Here is a 15,812-nt window from a genome sequence, read left to right as displayed (position 1 = left end):
GGTCAACAAAATTTCACACGACCAGCCAGACGACCACCCACCCCAGCCACAGTTTGCACAATCAGTTCCTCGAGTGGGGAACATGTCAATGGTGCCGAATTTAAGTCTTGCTTGCAGGAATTGTGCCCAGGAGGGTCACCGGTCAGCTACATGTCGCAATCCCAGAGTCCTCTTTTGTTGGGATTGCGGTCGCAGAGGAGTACGCACTCTCGAGTGTTGCCGTCGTACCCATCCGGGAAACGAGAGGAGTCTTCGCCCCCTCGGGGAGCGGACGGAGACTGCCTACAGGAATTCCAGGAATTAAGAGAAATCTTACAGGTTCAGTCGAGTCAAAAGTTTAACGCTACTATAGATACCGGAGCTAGCAGAAGCTTCGTGAGCGAACGAGTTGTCCAACGTGTAGGGACGCCATACAACGTGCGGTCGGTACACACTCATGTCAGCCTGGCGGAAGGCTCACGCAAGGAGATAACCAAGTCTCTGGTAGCCAAAGTCCGGTTGGACCAACGTTGGGTCACCTTTCCACTGCTAGTTTTCCCTTCGATCATGGAAGACGTGCTATTGGGCATGGACTTCCTCTGTGGCGTGTCTGCCACTCTCCAATGCGGCCGCGCTTCGCTGCAGCTGAACCCTCTCTTAATAAGCAGCTCCACCAACGACTTAGCTATGCCTTCTCTCTTGACAAACGCGTTTACTCCAGCGAACAACGATCCAGATAACGAGGTGCAAGCCACCCCGACCAGCAGTATTTTAGGGCCTCGAGACGACAACGCCGTGCGAAATAATCCATTTCGACGGAATCATGCTACTGTTTCAGTGGAACCAGTAGAGGAAGGGCGAGCGCCTTCCCCAGCCAGACCAGGGTACACACCTGACGTTGGAGGAGCACTACCTCTGGGTATGAGGAATTGGTCAAATTCGAAGGATTGACGGGAGGGTCAAATATCGCTGACCATACGATCACGATGCGAGATGATAAGCACATCAAACAGAGGTATTTCCTAAGAATCCCGCGATGCAGAGAACTGCTACGCAACGATTGTATAGGGCCTTTACGGAGCCCCCACAGCGCTTGTACGTGATTCCGTTTGGCCTCCACTCAGCACCAGCCACATTCCAGCGGGCGCTCGACAGCGTCATAGGACCGGACATGGAGCCCAACGCGTTTGCGTATTTGGATGACATCATCATCATCGGCCGCACTCTGGAGGAGCATGTGCAGCATTTACAAGAAGTATTCCGACGGCTACGAAAGGCGAACCTTCGTCTCAACGCGAAGAAATGCAGTTTCTTTAAGCGCAGCCTGGGGTACTTGGGACACGTCATCAGTGAGGAGGGAATTCACACGGATCCCGACAAGATTTCGGCAGTACGGCAACTGAGTCCGCCCACCACATAAAAGGAGTTGAAGAGATGTCTCGGGATCGCGTCATGGTACAAGAGATTTGTACCCAACTTTGCCAGCGTAGTGCAGCCCATGTCTTTGCTACTCAAGAAAGGAAAGAAACGGCAATGGGAGCAGGAGCAGCAAGATGTGTTCGAGGAACTCAAAAGAAAACTCACGGAGGCACCGGTTCTCGCCTGCCCCCACTTCAACGAGAAGTTCGTGTTGCAAACAGACGCCAGCGACATCGGCCTAGGAGCAGTTTTAACGCAGAAAATCCAGGGAGAAGAACGAGTCATCACATTCGCCAGCAGACGCCTCATCGCCGCCGAGGAGAACTACTCCGCCACACAAAAGGAGTGTCTGGCTATTATATGAGCGATCAGGAAACTCAGATGCTCTTTGGAAGGTTATCGATTTGAGGTGATAACGGATAATCCCACTGCAGCAGTACCAGTTTGACGTCACCTATCGACGCGGGTGCCAGAATATTGTTGCAGATGCAATTTCTCGACAGCCTTTGAAAGTACTTCAGATGATCCAGGAGGATAAGCCGGGTTGCACATGGTACCAGCGGGTGCTGAAATTTGTTTAGGACAGGCCTGAAGATTACCCGGACTACGCGTACGAGAACCAACAGCTATATCGGTATATCGGATCCCGACCTGACGACGAAGACTCCGTGCCCTGAAAACTGTGCGTAGCCAAGGAACACCGACAGCGAGTACTGTCGGAATGTCATGACCAGCCCACGGCAGGACATCTCGGAATCAGGAATACAACCACCCGGATCGCCCAGAGATATTACTGGCCGGTTCCTTTCTGCGATATTGCCAGGTATGTCCGCAAGTGTGACACCTGCCAACGGTTCAAAGTCAGCCAAACCAAACCGACAGTTAAAATGTTCACCAGGCAGATTAACGGGCCGTTCGATACTGTCTGCGCCGATTTTATTGGGCCACTTCCGCGATCCAAATTCTTCGACGCCTTTTCGAAATGGGTTGAGTTGGTCCCCTTGAGAAAAGCTACTTAAGCGCATCTCGAAAAATCATTTCGGGAGAAGATTTTGAATCACTTTGGTATCCCCCGAACATTCGTCTGCGATAATGGGACACAGTTTACGAGTCGTTCATTCAAAGCCTTCTGCAAGCAGGCGGGAATGGAGATCCAACATACAGCACCTTATACTCCGCAGCAGAACTCGACAGAAAGGGCCAATCGCACCATAAAAACGATGGTTGGCCAGTATATCGAGGACAAGCAGACGACGTGGGACGAGGGCGGAGAAGCCAGCACGAAAACATGTACACATCAAGACGAGAGCAGCAGAGAAGCATCCAAGGATACCCGCAGACGGCGGAAGCATACTCGAAGATAGTAGCGTAGCAGCAGCAGCGCCAGAAGTCCGTACGAAGACGGCACAATAGCAACGGACTTGCCACAAACAAGCCGGCGTGTGACGCTCGATCTGGCCGAGGCGAGAGCCAACCAGGAACACTGCGAAAGGAGCCAATGTTTGAGTCAGTGGCCACTTGCTGGAGGGAGCGCCTTCCCAGCGTTCCACTTCCCTAGTGGGAACTCAACGCTCCCAGTGTCACTGCAGCGAACCTTTTTTCCTCATGGTTACTAACTAAACAAACAAAGCACTATTAACCTTTTGTTCTCCCCTACAGACAGTTGGACAACCCGTCCACCTGTGGCGCATGACAACACGCAAGCCACGGCCACCTTAGAAGAAGCGGGCCCGAACTCCGTTCGTCATTGACTATCCGGCAGAGGAATTCCGGGTACACATCACAAAAAAAAACCGACCGGATCACCATTTCTCAACGCCCCTCGAAGTAGGAGGGGGATGTGAGGAGTCGTTTGACCCCTCACAAATAGCGCCCACAGCATCGACAAACAGCGCCGAGAACATCGGCCGTCAGCGCCAACAACAGCAGCCAGCGCCAACAACATCGGCCGCCAGCGCCAACAACATCGGTCGCCAGCGACAACAACTTCGGCAGCCAGCGACAACAACAGCAGCCAGCGGCAATGGCAATAGCAATAGCAACAGCAGCCACCGGCAATAGCAACAGCAGCCAGCGCCATCAACAACAGCAGCTAACAACAAAAACAAAACCCTCGCGCATAACTTTGTAAAAACTTTGTTCAGTTCACTTAATATGTAAGGTTAACCAATAATTGTAAGATTTGTAGTTATATTAGTACCCAAGAAATATCTTAAGCTAAACTTTTCCCCTCCGCCCTGCAAGCATTTTCTATCGCGGAAGACACTTCTAAGTGACTTTTAAAAGATGAAAACTATCGTCCGCGATATCGCATTCGGATCGCGGAAGTCAGTCCCGTCGGGAAGAAATGTGCCACTTCGGCGACACTTCGGGAAGTCACTTCGGCGACTCTTCTTGAAGTGTCGCCAAAGTAACTTCTGGACGAGTCGCCGAAGTGACTCCGAAAAGTGCCGCCGAAGTGGCACATTCTTCCCGACGGGAGTGACTTCCGCGATCCGAATGAGATATCGCCGAAGTCACTTCTGGAAGTTACTTAAAAGTGACTTAACAGACGCTTGTAGAATATACCAGAAGGGCCTTTTCTTATTGGGAATTTTGGAAATCTTGAATAAAAAAACTTGTTTTTATATGTTAGGCAACATTTTGCATTTTTTTTTCGATAAGGTTCTTAGCATATCGGAAATGCTGCTTAATAATATTATTTATGCCCAGCTCCGTTCACATGGGAAATTTAATAATAACCATTTCTAAAATAAACAAAACCAAAATTATTTTTATATTTAAAATAAAAATACATTTGGAGGAATTACCTTTTATAATTAGGTGGATAATCTTTGAATGCTTATTTCTCTGCAATCGAGCCAGGTAATCTAAAAATTTCTTGAAGTAATTGTTCAGCTTCACGTAAATTCGCACTCTTCGTTGAGTTGGACATTTTAATGTGTTACACAATTTTAAAAATTCCGAAAAACAAAGCAACATACAGATTTTATAAAAAAACTGGACTGATCACAAGCAAATTGCGCAAAAAACTGACGCTCAGTCGAAAAACAACAGCGTAGGTAAAAAGGGAGTGGAATTTTCTGAAATAAAGGGCACTTATCGTGTCCTACTTTTTCCCAGTAACTTTGTTTTTGTATCGTCTAACTATCGTCCAGAAGTGTCTCAGAAGTTACTTCTTCGCGACCGCGACCCTGTTTGTTTTTGTAAAATGTGCGCTATCGCCTTTCTATCTTCCAGAAGTGACTTAGTAGTGACTTCTGGACGATAGGCGATAGAATTATCGCCTTTTTGCTTGCAGGGCGCTCGCGCATCAGCAGTAGCTACAAACACACACACACCAGAAGAGCAACGAAATATTCACCACGAAAAGTGCAGCGCCGCACAGGAGCAAGCGAGAGAGGACATGCGATCGAGGAGGAAAACAACTTACGAAAATTGGCACGCGCCAAGGGTAGAGCAGGGGTAAAGGAGTACCGAAACTTCGACAAGTGGAAAAAACCCAGAGGAGGCGAGACATTGAACAAAACGCGGCGGAAAAGCTTGACTAGGCCTCTTTGTAAAAAGGCGGTGCACGGTATCAGAAGCAAGGTTTTCTTTCTTCACCGAATAAACTATTTCTCTCACTCCGTATCCCGGTGGCTGTAGTTTGAAAATTTTCAGTTCCGTCACTTAGAGGCGAAATTTTTAAGTCGGAACGTAAGGAGAGTCATATATCGAGGGACACAAAAATTTATAGGGCAGAAAAACAGGGAAAAAATATATATATATATTTATAAAAATACACCAGCGCATCGAACATAACCTCAAAAGAAAAACTTAGAATTTAAGCAGAGCCCATGGCATTCGGGAGAACTTATACAAAAGTATACCCACACACAGCGAGAAATTTCTGACGCACGCAAACACACATATATTTGTTTCTAAGAAGAGCAAAGTACGTAACCTAAAATCAGAGATTACTTGTTCCAAGATCACGTGGGCAGCAAATCACGTGAGGACGAAACACATACAGGCAGATAATGGGAAAGAGAGAGAGAGAGAGCGAGAGCCCTCTAGGCTAGCCGACTCAGGTCAAGAGAGTTTCGAAAGCACGAGGTAGGAAAAAGCTAACGTATACTCCCCATAGCGCAGCCGTTTTGTTTTTCGTTTTCACTCTCATCGTCGTCCCTCTCACACGAGGAGGAGTCGAGCAAGTACAGGCAACGGGATCACATCGGTGGAGGGCTTCTCATATAACCATCGCAGAGTCAACACGTGCATCGGCAGCTCTTAAAAACATCGTCGTGGAAAAATTTAAAACTACATCGTCGTCGAACAAAATTCAATCATCGTCGAGTAAAATTTAGGAATTAAATCGTCGTTTGACATCGGATTGTGGTCACCATCGTTGCAGTAAATTCTTGGTGACAAATAAAATAAAATTTTTGATGAAGATTTAAACCATTTCGAACATCGTTTGACCCTCGTCCAAGAATTTCTCTCATCCTATCAAAACTTTTCCTGTCGTTTGCCAGTTAACTATTATTTCTCAGCAATATGGGTGCGCGTTGGATTTCGTATCTCCGGAAGCGGGAATTGGAGGCGATTCTGAAGGAGTTTTTCTCGGAAGCAACCGGAACAGTTGAGGAAATGAGGAGCCGGCTGGCTGCTTTTAATAATCGGGACGACCACGTGCTGGAGATAGCCGAGCGGCTACAGGAATGCGAGGCGGAAATTAGAGCCGCACTAACGGATAGGAAGCAGCGTTCACCGATTCCGAACCCACACCCACCGAGTCCAACACAGCTTCAGGTGCCAGCACTGGAAGGCAGAGGTGCCGCCGATGTAGTCGGAGACATCCGGTCCATCCGGTCAAGCGGTGTATTTTTTCCAGGAAAGCAGAGATGTCCGCAGCCACGCTAGTGGAGAAGCTGAAGAATTGGGGAATCACTTTTGACGGAAGTACGGACCCCATCACCTTCATCCAACGAGCCACCGCATACGAAGTTGACGTGGAGAAGATGCCGCAGGCCATCCCTGATTTTTTGACGGATACAGCTGAGCACTGGTTTCGGACAAGCCAGCTGCTAGGAAAATCTTGGACGAACTTCAAGAAGGCGTTTCTTGACTTATTTCTGCCGCCCAGGTACTTTCAGCGACTCGAGGATGAGATCCGCACCAGAGATCAGCGACGGGGACAGACTTTCAAACAATACCTAGTCAACATCAGACTCATGATGCACAGAGCGGGGTATAATTCGGAGCAGGAGTTGGACCGGATCTATGAAAATCTCCAACCGGAGTATCATATGTACGCAAGGAGGAACGACTTCACCACTTTGGAGCAACTTACCACTTTAGCGTTAAACTACGAGGTCACCCGCGATCGGAGCACACGAAGCCATGCCAGAATGTTGGCTGAACCACAGCCAGCGCCGAGAAGGAATGAGTACGAGGTCCCAGCGTATGCAGGAGCATCACCAACAGGTCAACAAAATTTCACACGACCAGCCAGACGACCACCCACCCCAGCCACAGTTTGCACAATCAGTTCCTCGAGTGGGGAACATGTCAATGGTGCCGAATTTAAGTCTTGCTTGCAGGAATTGTGCCCAGGAGGGTCACCGGTCAGCTACATGTCGCAATCCCAGAGTCCTCTTTTGTTGGGATTGCGGTCGCAGAGGAGTACGCACTCTCGAGTGTTGCCGTCGTACCCATCCGGGAAACGAGAGGAGTCTTCGCCCCCTCGGGGAGCGGACGGAGACTGCCTACAGGAATTCCAGGAATTAAGAGAAATCTTACAGGTTCAGTCGAGTCAAAAGTTTAACGCTACTATAGATACCGGAGCTAGCAGAAGCTTCGTGAGCGAACGAGTTGTCCAACGTGTAGGGACGCCATACAACGTGCGGTCGGTACACACTCATGTCAGCCTGGCGGAAGGCTCACGCAAGGAGATAACCAAGTCTCTGGTAGCCAAAGTCCGGTTGGACCAACGTTGGGTAACCTTTCCACTGCTAGTTTTCCCTTCGATCATGGAAGACGTGCTATTGGGCATGGACTTCCTCTGTGGCGTGTCTGCCACTCTCCAATGCGGCCGCGCTTCGCTGCAGCTGAACCCTCTCTTAATAAGCAGCTCCACCAACGACTTAGCTATGCCTTCTCTCTTGACAAACGCGTTTACTCCAGCGAACAACGATCCAGATAACGAGGTGCAAGCCACCCCGACCAGCAGTATTTTAGGGCCTCGAGACGACAACGCCGTGCGAAATAATCCATTTCGACGGAATCATGCTACTGTTTCAGTGGAACCAGTAGAGGAAGGGCGAGCGCCTTCCCCAGCCAGACCAGGGTACACACCTGACGTTGGAGGAGCACTACCTCTGGGTATGAGGAATTGGTCAAATTCGAAGGATTGACGGGAGGGTCAAATATCGCTGACCATACGATCACGATGCGAGATGATAAGCACATCAAACAGAGGTATTTCCTAAGAATCCCGCGATGCAGAGAACTGCTACGCAACGACTGTATAGGGCCTTTACGGAGCCCCCACAGCGCTTGTACGTGATTCCGTTTGGCCTCCACTCAGCACCAGCCACATTCCAGCGGGCGCTCGACAGCGTCATAGGACCGGACATGGAGCCCAACGCGTTTGCGTATTTGGATGACATCATCATCATCGGCCGCACTCTGGAGGAGCATGTGCAGCATTTACAAGAAGTATTCCGACGGCTACGAAAGGCGAACCTTCGTCTCAACGCGAAGAAATGCAGTTTCTTTAAGCGCAGCCTGGGGTACTTGGGACACGTCATCAGTGAGGAGGGAATTCACACGGATCCCGACAAGATTTCGGCAGTACGGCAACTGAGTCCGCCCACCACATAAAAGGAGTTGAAGAGATGTCTCGGGATCGCGTCATGGTACAAGAGATTTGTACCCAACTTTGCCAGCGTAGTGCAGCCCATGTCTTTGCTACTCAAGAAAGGAAAGAAATGGCAATGGGAGCAGGAGCAGCAAGATGTGTTCGAGGAACTCAAAAGAAAACTCACGGAGGCACCGGTTCTCGCCTGCCCCCACTTCAACGAGAAGTTCGTGTTGCAAACAGACGCCAGCGACATCGGCCTAGGAGCAGTTTTAACGCAGAAAATCCAGGGAGAAGAACGAGTCATCACATTCGCCAGCAGACGCCTCATCGCCGCCGAGGAGAACTACTCCGCCACACAAAAGGAGTGTCTGGCTATCATATGAGCGATCAGGAAACTCAGATGCTCTTTGGAAGGTTATCGATTTGAGGTGATAACGGATAATCCCACTGCAGCAGTACCAGTTTGACGTCACCTATCGACGCGGGTGCCAGAATATTGTTGCAGATGCAATTTCTCGACAGCCTTTGAAAGTACTTCAGATGATCCAGGAGGATAAGCCGGGTTGCACATGGTACCAGCGGGTGCTGAAATTTGTTTAGGACAGGCCTGAAGATTACCCGGACTACGCGTACGAGAACCAACAGCTATATCGGTATATCGGATCCCGACCTGACGACGAAGACTCCGTGCCCTGAAAACTGTGCGTGGCCAAGGAACTCCGGCAGCGAGTACTGTCGGAATGTCATGACCAGCCCACGGCAGGACATCTCGGAATCAGGAATACAACCACCCGGATCGCCCAGAGATATTACTGGCCGGTTCCTTTCTGCGATATTGCCAGGTATGTCCGCAAGTGTGACACTTGCCAACGGTTCAAAGTCAGCCAAACCAAACCGACAGTTAAAATGTTCACCAGGCAGATTAACGGGCCGTTCGATACTGTCTGCGCCGATTTTATTGGGCCACTTCCGCGATCCAAAAGTGGGAATACGATGCTGCTCGTATTCTTCGACGCCTTTTCGAAATGGGTTGAGTTGGTCCCCTTGAGAAAAGCTACTTAAGCGCATCTCGAAAAATCCTTTCGGGAGAAGATTTTGAATCACTTTGGTATCCCCCGAACATTCGTCTGCGATAATGGGACACAGTTTACGAGTCGTTCATTCAAAGCCTTCTGCAAGCAGGCGGGAATGGAGATCCAACATACAGCACCTTATACTCCGCAGCAGAACTCGACAGAAAATCGCACCATTAAAACGATGGTCGGCCAGTATATCGAGGACAAGCAGACGACGTGGGACGAGGGCGGAGAAGCCAGCACGAAAACATGTACACATCAAGACGAGAGCAGCAGAGAAGCATCCAAGGATACCCGCAGACGGCGGAAGCATACTCGAAGATAGTAGCGTAGCAGCAGCAGCGCCAGAAGTCCGTACGAAGACGGCACAATAGCAACGGACTTGCCACAAACAAGCCGGCGTGTGACGCTCGATCTGGCCGAGGCGAGAGCCAACCAGGAACACTGCGAAAGGAGCCAATGTTTGAGTCAGTGGCCACTTGCTGGAGGGAGCGCCTTCCCAGCGTTCCACTTCCCTAGTGGGAACTCAACGCTCCCAGTGTCACTGCAGCGAACCTTTTTTCCTCATGGTTACTAACTAAACAAACAAAGCACTATTAACCTTTTGTTCTCCCCTACAGACAGTTGGACAACCCGTCCACCTGTGGCGCATGACAACACGCAAGCCACGGCCACCTTAGAAGAAGCGGGCCCGAACTCCGTTCGTCATTGACTATCCGGCAGAGGAATTCCGGGTACACATCACAAAAAAAAAACCGACCGGATCACCATTTCTCAACGCCCCTCGAAGTAGGAGGGGGATGTGAGGAGTCGTTTGACCCCTCACAAATAGCGCCCACAGCATCGACAAACAGCGCCGAGAACATCGGCCGTCAGCGCCAACAACAGCAGCCAGCGCCAACAACATCGGCCGCCAGCGCCAACAACATCGGTCGCCAGCGACAACAACTTCGGCAGCCAGCGACAACAACAGCAGCCAGCGGCAATGGCAATAGCAATAGCAACAGCAGCCACCGGCAATAGCAACAGCAGCCAGCGCCATCAACAACAGCAGCTAACAACAAAAACAAAACCCTCGCGCATAACTTTGTAAAAACTTTGTTCAGTTCACTTAATATGTAAGGTTAACCAATAATTGTAAGATTTGTAGTTATATTAGTACCCAAGAAATATCTTAAGCTAAACTTTTCCCCTCCGCCCTGCAAGCATTTTCTATCGCGGAAGACACTTCTAAGTGACTTTTAAAAGATGAAAACTATCGTCCGCGATATCGCATTCGGATCGCGGAAGTCAGTCCCGTCGGGAAGAAATGTGCCACTTCGGCGACACTTCGGGAAGTCACTTCGGCGACTCTTCTTGAAGTGTCGCCAAAGTAACTTCTGGACGAGTCGCCGAAGTGACTCCGAAAAGTGCCGCCGAAGTGGCACATTCTTCCCGACGGGAGTGACTTCCGCGATCCGAATGAGATATCGCCGAAGTCACTTCTGGAAGTTACTTAAAAGTGACTTAACAGACGCTTGTAGAATATACCAGAAGGGCCTTTTCTTATTGGGAATTTTGGAAATCTTGAATAAAAAAACTTGTTTTTATATGTTAGGCAACATTTTGCATTTTTTTTTCGATAAGGTTCTTAGCATATCGGAAATGCTGCTTAATAATATTATTTATGCCCAGCTCCGTTCACATGGGAAATTTAATAATAACCATTTCTAAAATAAACGAAACCAAAATTATTTTTATATTTAAAATAAAAATACATTTGGAGGAATTACCTTTTATAATTAGGTGGATAATCTTTGAATGCTTATTTCTCTGCAATCGAGCCAGGTAATCTAAAAATTTCTTGAAGTAATTGTTCAGCTTCACGTAAATTCGCACTCTTCGTTGAGTTGGACATTTTAATGTGTTACACAATTTTAAAAATTCCGAAAAACAAAGCAACATACAGATTTTATAAAAAAACTGGACTGATCACAAGCAAATTGCGCAAAAAACTGACGCTCAGTCGAAAAACAACAGCGTAGGTAAAAAGGGAGTGGAATTTTCTGAAATAAAGGGCACTTATCGTGTCCTACTTTTTCCCAGTAACTTTGTTTTTGTATCGTCTAACTATCGTCCAGAAGTGTCTCAGAAGTTACTTCTTCGCGACCGCGACCCTGTTTGTTTTTGTAAAATGTGCGCTATCGCCTTTCTATCTTCCAGAAGTGACTTAGTAGTGACTTCTGGACGATAGGCGATAGAATTATCGCCTTTTTGCTTGCAGGGCGCTCGCGCATCAGCAGTAGCTACAAACACACACACACCAGAAGAGCAACGAAATATTCACCACGAAAAGTGCAGCGCCGCACAGGAGCAAGCGAGAGAGGACATGCGATCGAGGAGGAAAACAACTTACGAAAATTGGCACGCGCCAAGGGAAGAGCAGGGGTAAAGGAGTACCGAAACTTCGACAAGTGGAAAAAACCCAGAGGAGGCGAGACATTGAACAAAACGCGGCGGAAAAGCTTGACTAGGCCTCTTTGTAAAAAGGCGGTGCACGGTATCAGAAGCAAGGTTTTCTTTCTTCACCGAATAAACTATTTCTCTCACTCCGTATCCCGGTGGCTGTAGTTTGAAAATTTTCAGTTCCGTCACTTAGAGGCGAAATTTTTAAGTCGGAACGTAAGGAGAGTCATATATCGAGGGACACAAAAATTTATAGGGCAGAAAAACAGGGAAAAAATATATATATATATTTATAAAAATACACCAGCGCATCGAACATAACCTCAAAAGAAAAACTTAGAATTTAAGCAGAGCCCATGGCATTCGGGAGAACTTATACAAAAGTATACCCACACACAGCGAGAAATTTCTGACGCACGCAAACACACATATATTTGTTTCTAAGAAGAGCAAAGTACGTAACCTAAAATCAGAGATTACTTGTTCCAAGATCACGTGGGCAGCAAATCACGTGAGGACGAAACACATACAGGCAGATAATGGGAAAGAGAGAGAGAGAGAGCGAGAGCCCTCTAGGCTAGCCGACTCAGGTCAAGAGAGTTTCGAAAGCACGAGGTAGGAAAAAGCTAACGTATACTCCCCATAGCGCAGCCGTTTTGTTTTTCGTTTTCACTCTCATCGTCGTCCCTCTCACACGAGGAGGAGTCGAGCAAGTACAGGCAACGGGATCACATCGGTGGAGGGATTCTCATATAACCATCGCAGAGTCAACACGTGCATCGGCAGCTCTTAAAAACATCGTCGTGGAAAAATTTAAAACTACATCGTCGTCGAACAAAATTCAATCATCGTCGAGTAAAATTTAGGAATTAAATCGTCGTTTGACATCGGATTGTGGTCACCATCGTTGCAGTAAATTCTTGGTGACAAATAAAATAAAATTTTTGATGAAGATTTAAACCATTTCGAACATCGTTTGACCCTCGTCCAAGAATTTCTCTCATCCTATCAAAACTTTTCCTGTCGTTTGCCAGTTAACTATTATTTCTCAGCAATATGGGTGCGCGTTGGATTTCGTATCTCCGGAAGCGGGAATTGGAGGCGATTCTGAAGGAGTTTTTCTCGGAAGCAACCGGAACAGTTGAGGAAATGAGGAGCCGGCTGGCTGCTTTTAATAATCGGGACGACCACGTGCTGGAGATAGCCGAGCGGCTACAGGAATGCGAGGCGGAAATTAGAGCCGCACTAACGGATAGGAAGCAGCGTTCACCGATTCCGAACCCACACCCACCGAGTCCAACACAGCTTCAGGTGCCAGCACTGGAAGGCAGAGGTGCCGCCGATGTAGTCGGAGACATCCGGTCCATCCGGTCAAGCGGTGTATTTTTTCCAGGAAAGCAGAGATGTCCGCAGCCACGCTAGTGGAGAAGCTGAAGAATTGGGGAATCACTTTTGACGGAAGTACGGACCCCATCACCTTCATCCAACGAGCCACCGCATACGAAGTTGACGTGGAGAAGATGCCGCAGGCCATCCCTGATTTTTTGACGGATACAGCTGAGCACTGGTTTCGGACAAGCCAGCTGCTAGGAAAATCTTGGACGAACTTCAAGAAGGCGTTTCTTGACTTATTTCTGCCGCCCAGGTACTTTCAGCGACTCGAGGATGAGATCCGCACCAGAGATCAGCGACGGGGACAGACTTTCAAACAATACCTAGTCAACATCAGACTCATGATGCACAGAGCGGGGTATAATTCGGAGCAGGAGTTGGACCGGATCTATGAAAATCTCCAACCGGAGTATCATATGTACGCAAGGAGGAACGACTTCACCACTTTGGAGCAACTTACCACTTTAGCGTTAAACTACGAGGTCACCCGCGATCGGAGCACACGAAGCCATGCCAGAATGTTGGCTGAACCACAGCCAGCGCCGAGAAGGAATGAGTACGAGGTCCCAGCGTATGCAGGAGCATCACCAACAGGTCAACAAAATTTCACACGACCAGCCAGACGACCACCCACCCCAGCCACAGTTTGCACAATCAGTTCCTCGAGTGGGGAACATGTCAATGGTGCCGAATTTAAGTCTTGCTTGCAGGAATTGTGCCCAGGAGGGTCACCGGTCAGCTACATGTCGCAATCCCAGAGTCCTCTTTTGTTGGGATTGCGGTCGCAGAGGAGTACGCACTCTCGAGTGTTGCCGTCGTACCCATCCGGGAAACGAGAGGAGTCTTCGCCCCCTCGGGGAGCGGACGGAGACTGCCTACAGGAATTCCAGGAATTAAGAGAAATCTTACAGGTTCAGTCGAGTCAAAAGTTTAACGCTACTATAGATACCGGAGCTAGCAGAAGCTTCGTGAGCGAACGAGTTGTCCAACGTGTAGGGACGCCATACAACGTGCGGTCGGTACACACTCATGTCAGCCTGGCGGAAGGCTCACGCAAGGAGATAACCAAGTCTCTGGTAGCCAAAGTCCGGTTGGACCAACGTTGGGTCACCTTTCCACTGCTAGTTTTCCCTTCGATCATGGAAGACGTGCTATTGGGCATGGACTTCCTCTGTGGCGTGTCTGCCACTCTCCAATGCGGCCGCGCTTCGCTGCAGCTGAACCCTCTCTTAATAAGCAGCTCCACCAACGACTTAGCTATGCCTTCTCTCTTGACAAACGCGTTTACTCCAGCGAACAACGATCCAGATAACGAGGTGCAAGCCACCCCGACCAGCAGTATTTTAGGGCCTCGAGACGACAACGCCGTGCGAAATAATCCATTTCGACGGAATCATGCTACTGTTTCAGTGGAACCAGTAGAGGAAGGGCGAGCGCCTTCCCCAGCCAGACCAGGGTACACACCTGACGTTGGAGGAGCACTACCTCTGGGTATGAGGAATTGGTCAAATTCGAAGGATTGACGGGAGGGTCAAATATCGCTGACCATACGATCACGATGCGAGATGATAAGCACATCAAACAGAGGTATTTCCTAAGAATCCCGCGATGCAGAGAACTGCTACGCAACGACTGTATAGGGCCTTTACGGAGCCCCCACAGCGCTTGTACGTGATTCCGTTTGGCCTCCACTCAGCACCAGCCACATTCCAGCGGGCGCTCGACAGCGTCATAGGACCGGACATGGAGCCCAACGCGTTTGCGTATTTGGATGACATCATCATCATCGGCCGCACTCTGGAGGAGCATGTGCAGCATTTACAAGAAGTATTCCGACGGCTACGAAAGGCGAACCTTCGTCTCAACGCGAAGAAATGCAGTTTCTTTAAGCGCAGCCTGGGGTACTTGGGACACGTCATCAGTGAGGAGGGAATTCACACGGATCCCGACAAGATTTCGGCAGTACGGCAACTGAGTCCGCCCACCACATAAAAGGAGTTGAAGAGATGTCTCGGGATCGCGTCATGGTACAAGAGATTTGTACCCAACTTTGCCAGCGTAGTGCAGCCCATGTCTTTGCTACTCAAGAAAGGAAAGAAATGGCAATGGGAGCAGGAGCAGCAAGATGTGTTCGAGGAACTCAAAAGAAAACTCACGGAGGCACCGGTTCTCGCCTGCCCCCACTTCAACGAGAAGTTCGTGTTGCAAACAGACGCCAGCGACATCGGCCTAGGAGCAGTTTTAACGCAGAAAATCCAGGGAGAAGAACGAGTCATCACATTCGCCAGCAGACGCCTCATCGCCGCCGAGGAGAACTACTCCGCCACACAAAAGGAGTGTCTGGCTATCATATGAGCGATCAGGAAACTCAGATGCTCTTTGGAAGGTTATCGATTTGAGGTGATAACGGATAATCCCACTGCAGCAGTACCAGTTTGACGTCACCTATCGACGCGGGTGCCAGAATATTGTTGCAGATGCAATTTCTCGACAGCCTTTGAAAGTACTTCAGATGATCCAGGAGGATAAGCCGGGTTGCACATGGTACCAGCGGGTGCTGAAATTTGTTTAGGACAGGCCTGAAGATTACCCGGACTACGCGTACGAGAACCAACAGCTATATCGGTATATCGGATCCCGACCTGACGACGAAG

This window comes from Drosophila biarmipes, unplaced genomic scaffold (assembly GCF_025231255.1).
Source record: "Drosophila biarmipes strain raj3 unplaced genomic scaffold, RU_DBia_V1.1 ptg000004l, whole genome shotgun sequence".
NCBI classification, from domain to species: domain Eukaryota; kingdom Metazoa; phylum Arthropoda; class Insecta; order Diptera; family Drosophilidae; genus Drosophila; species Drosophila biarmipes.
This window is presented reverse-complemented; position numbering follows the sequence as displayed.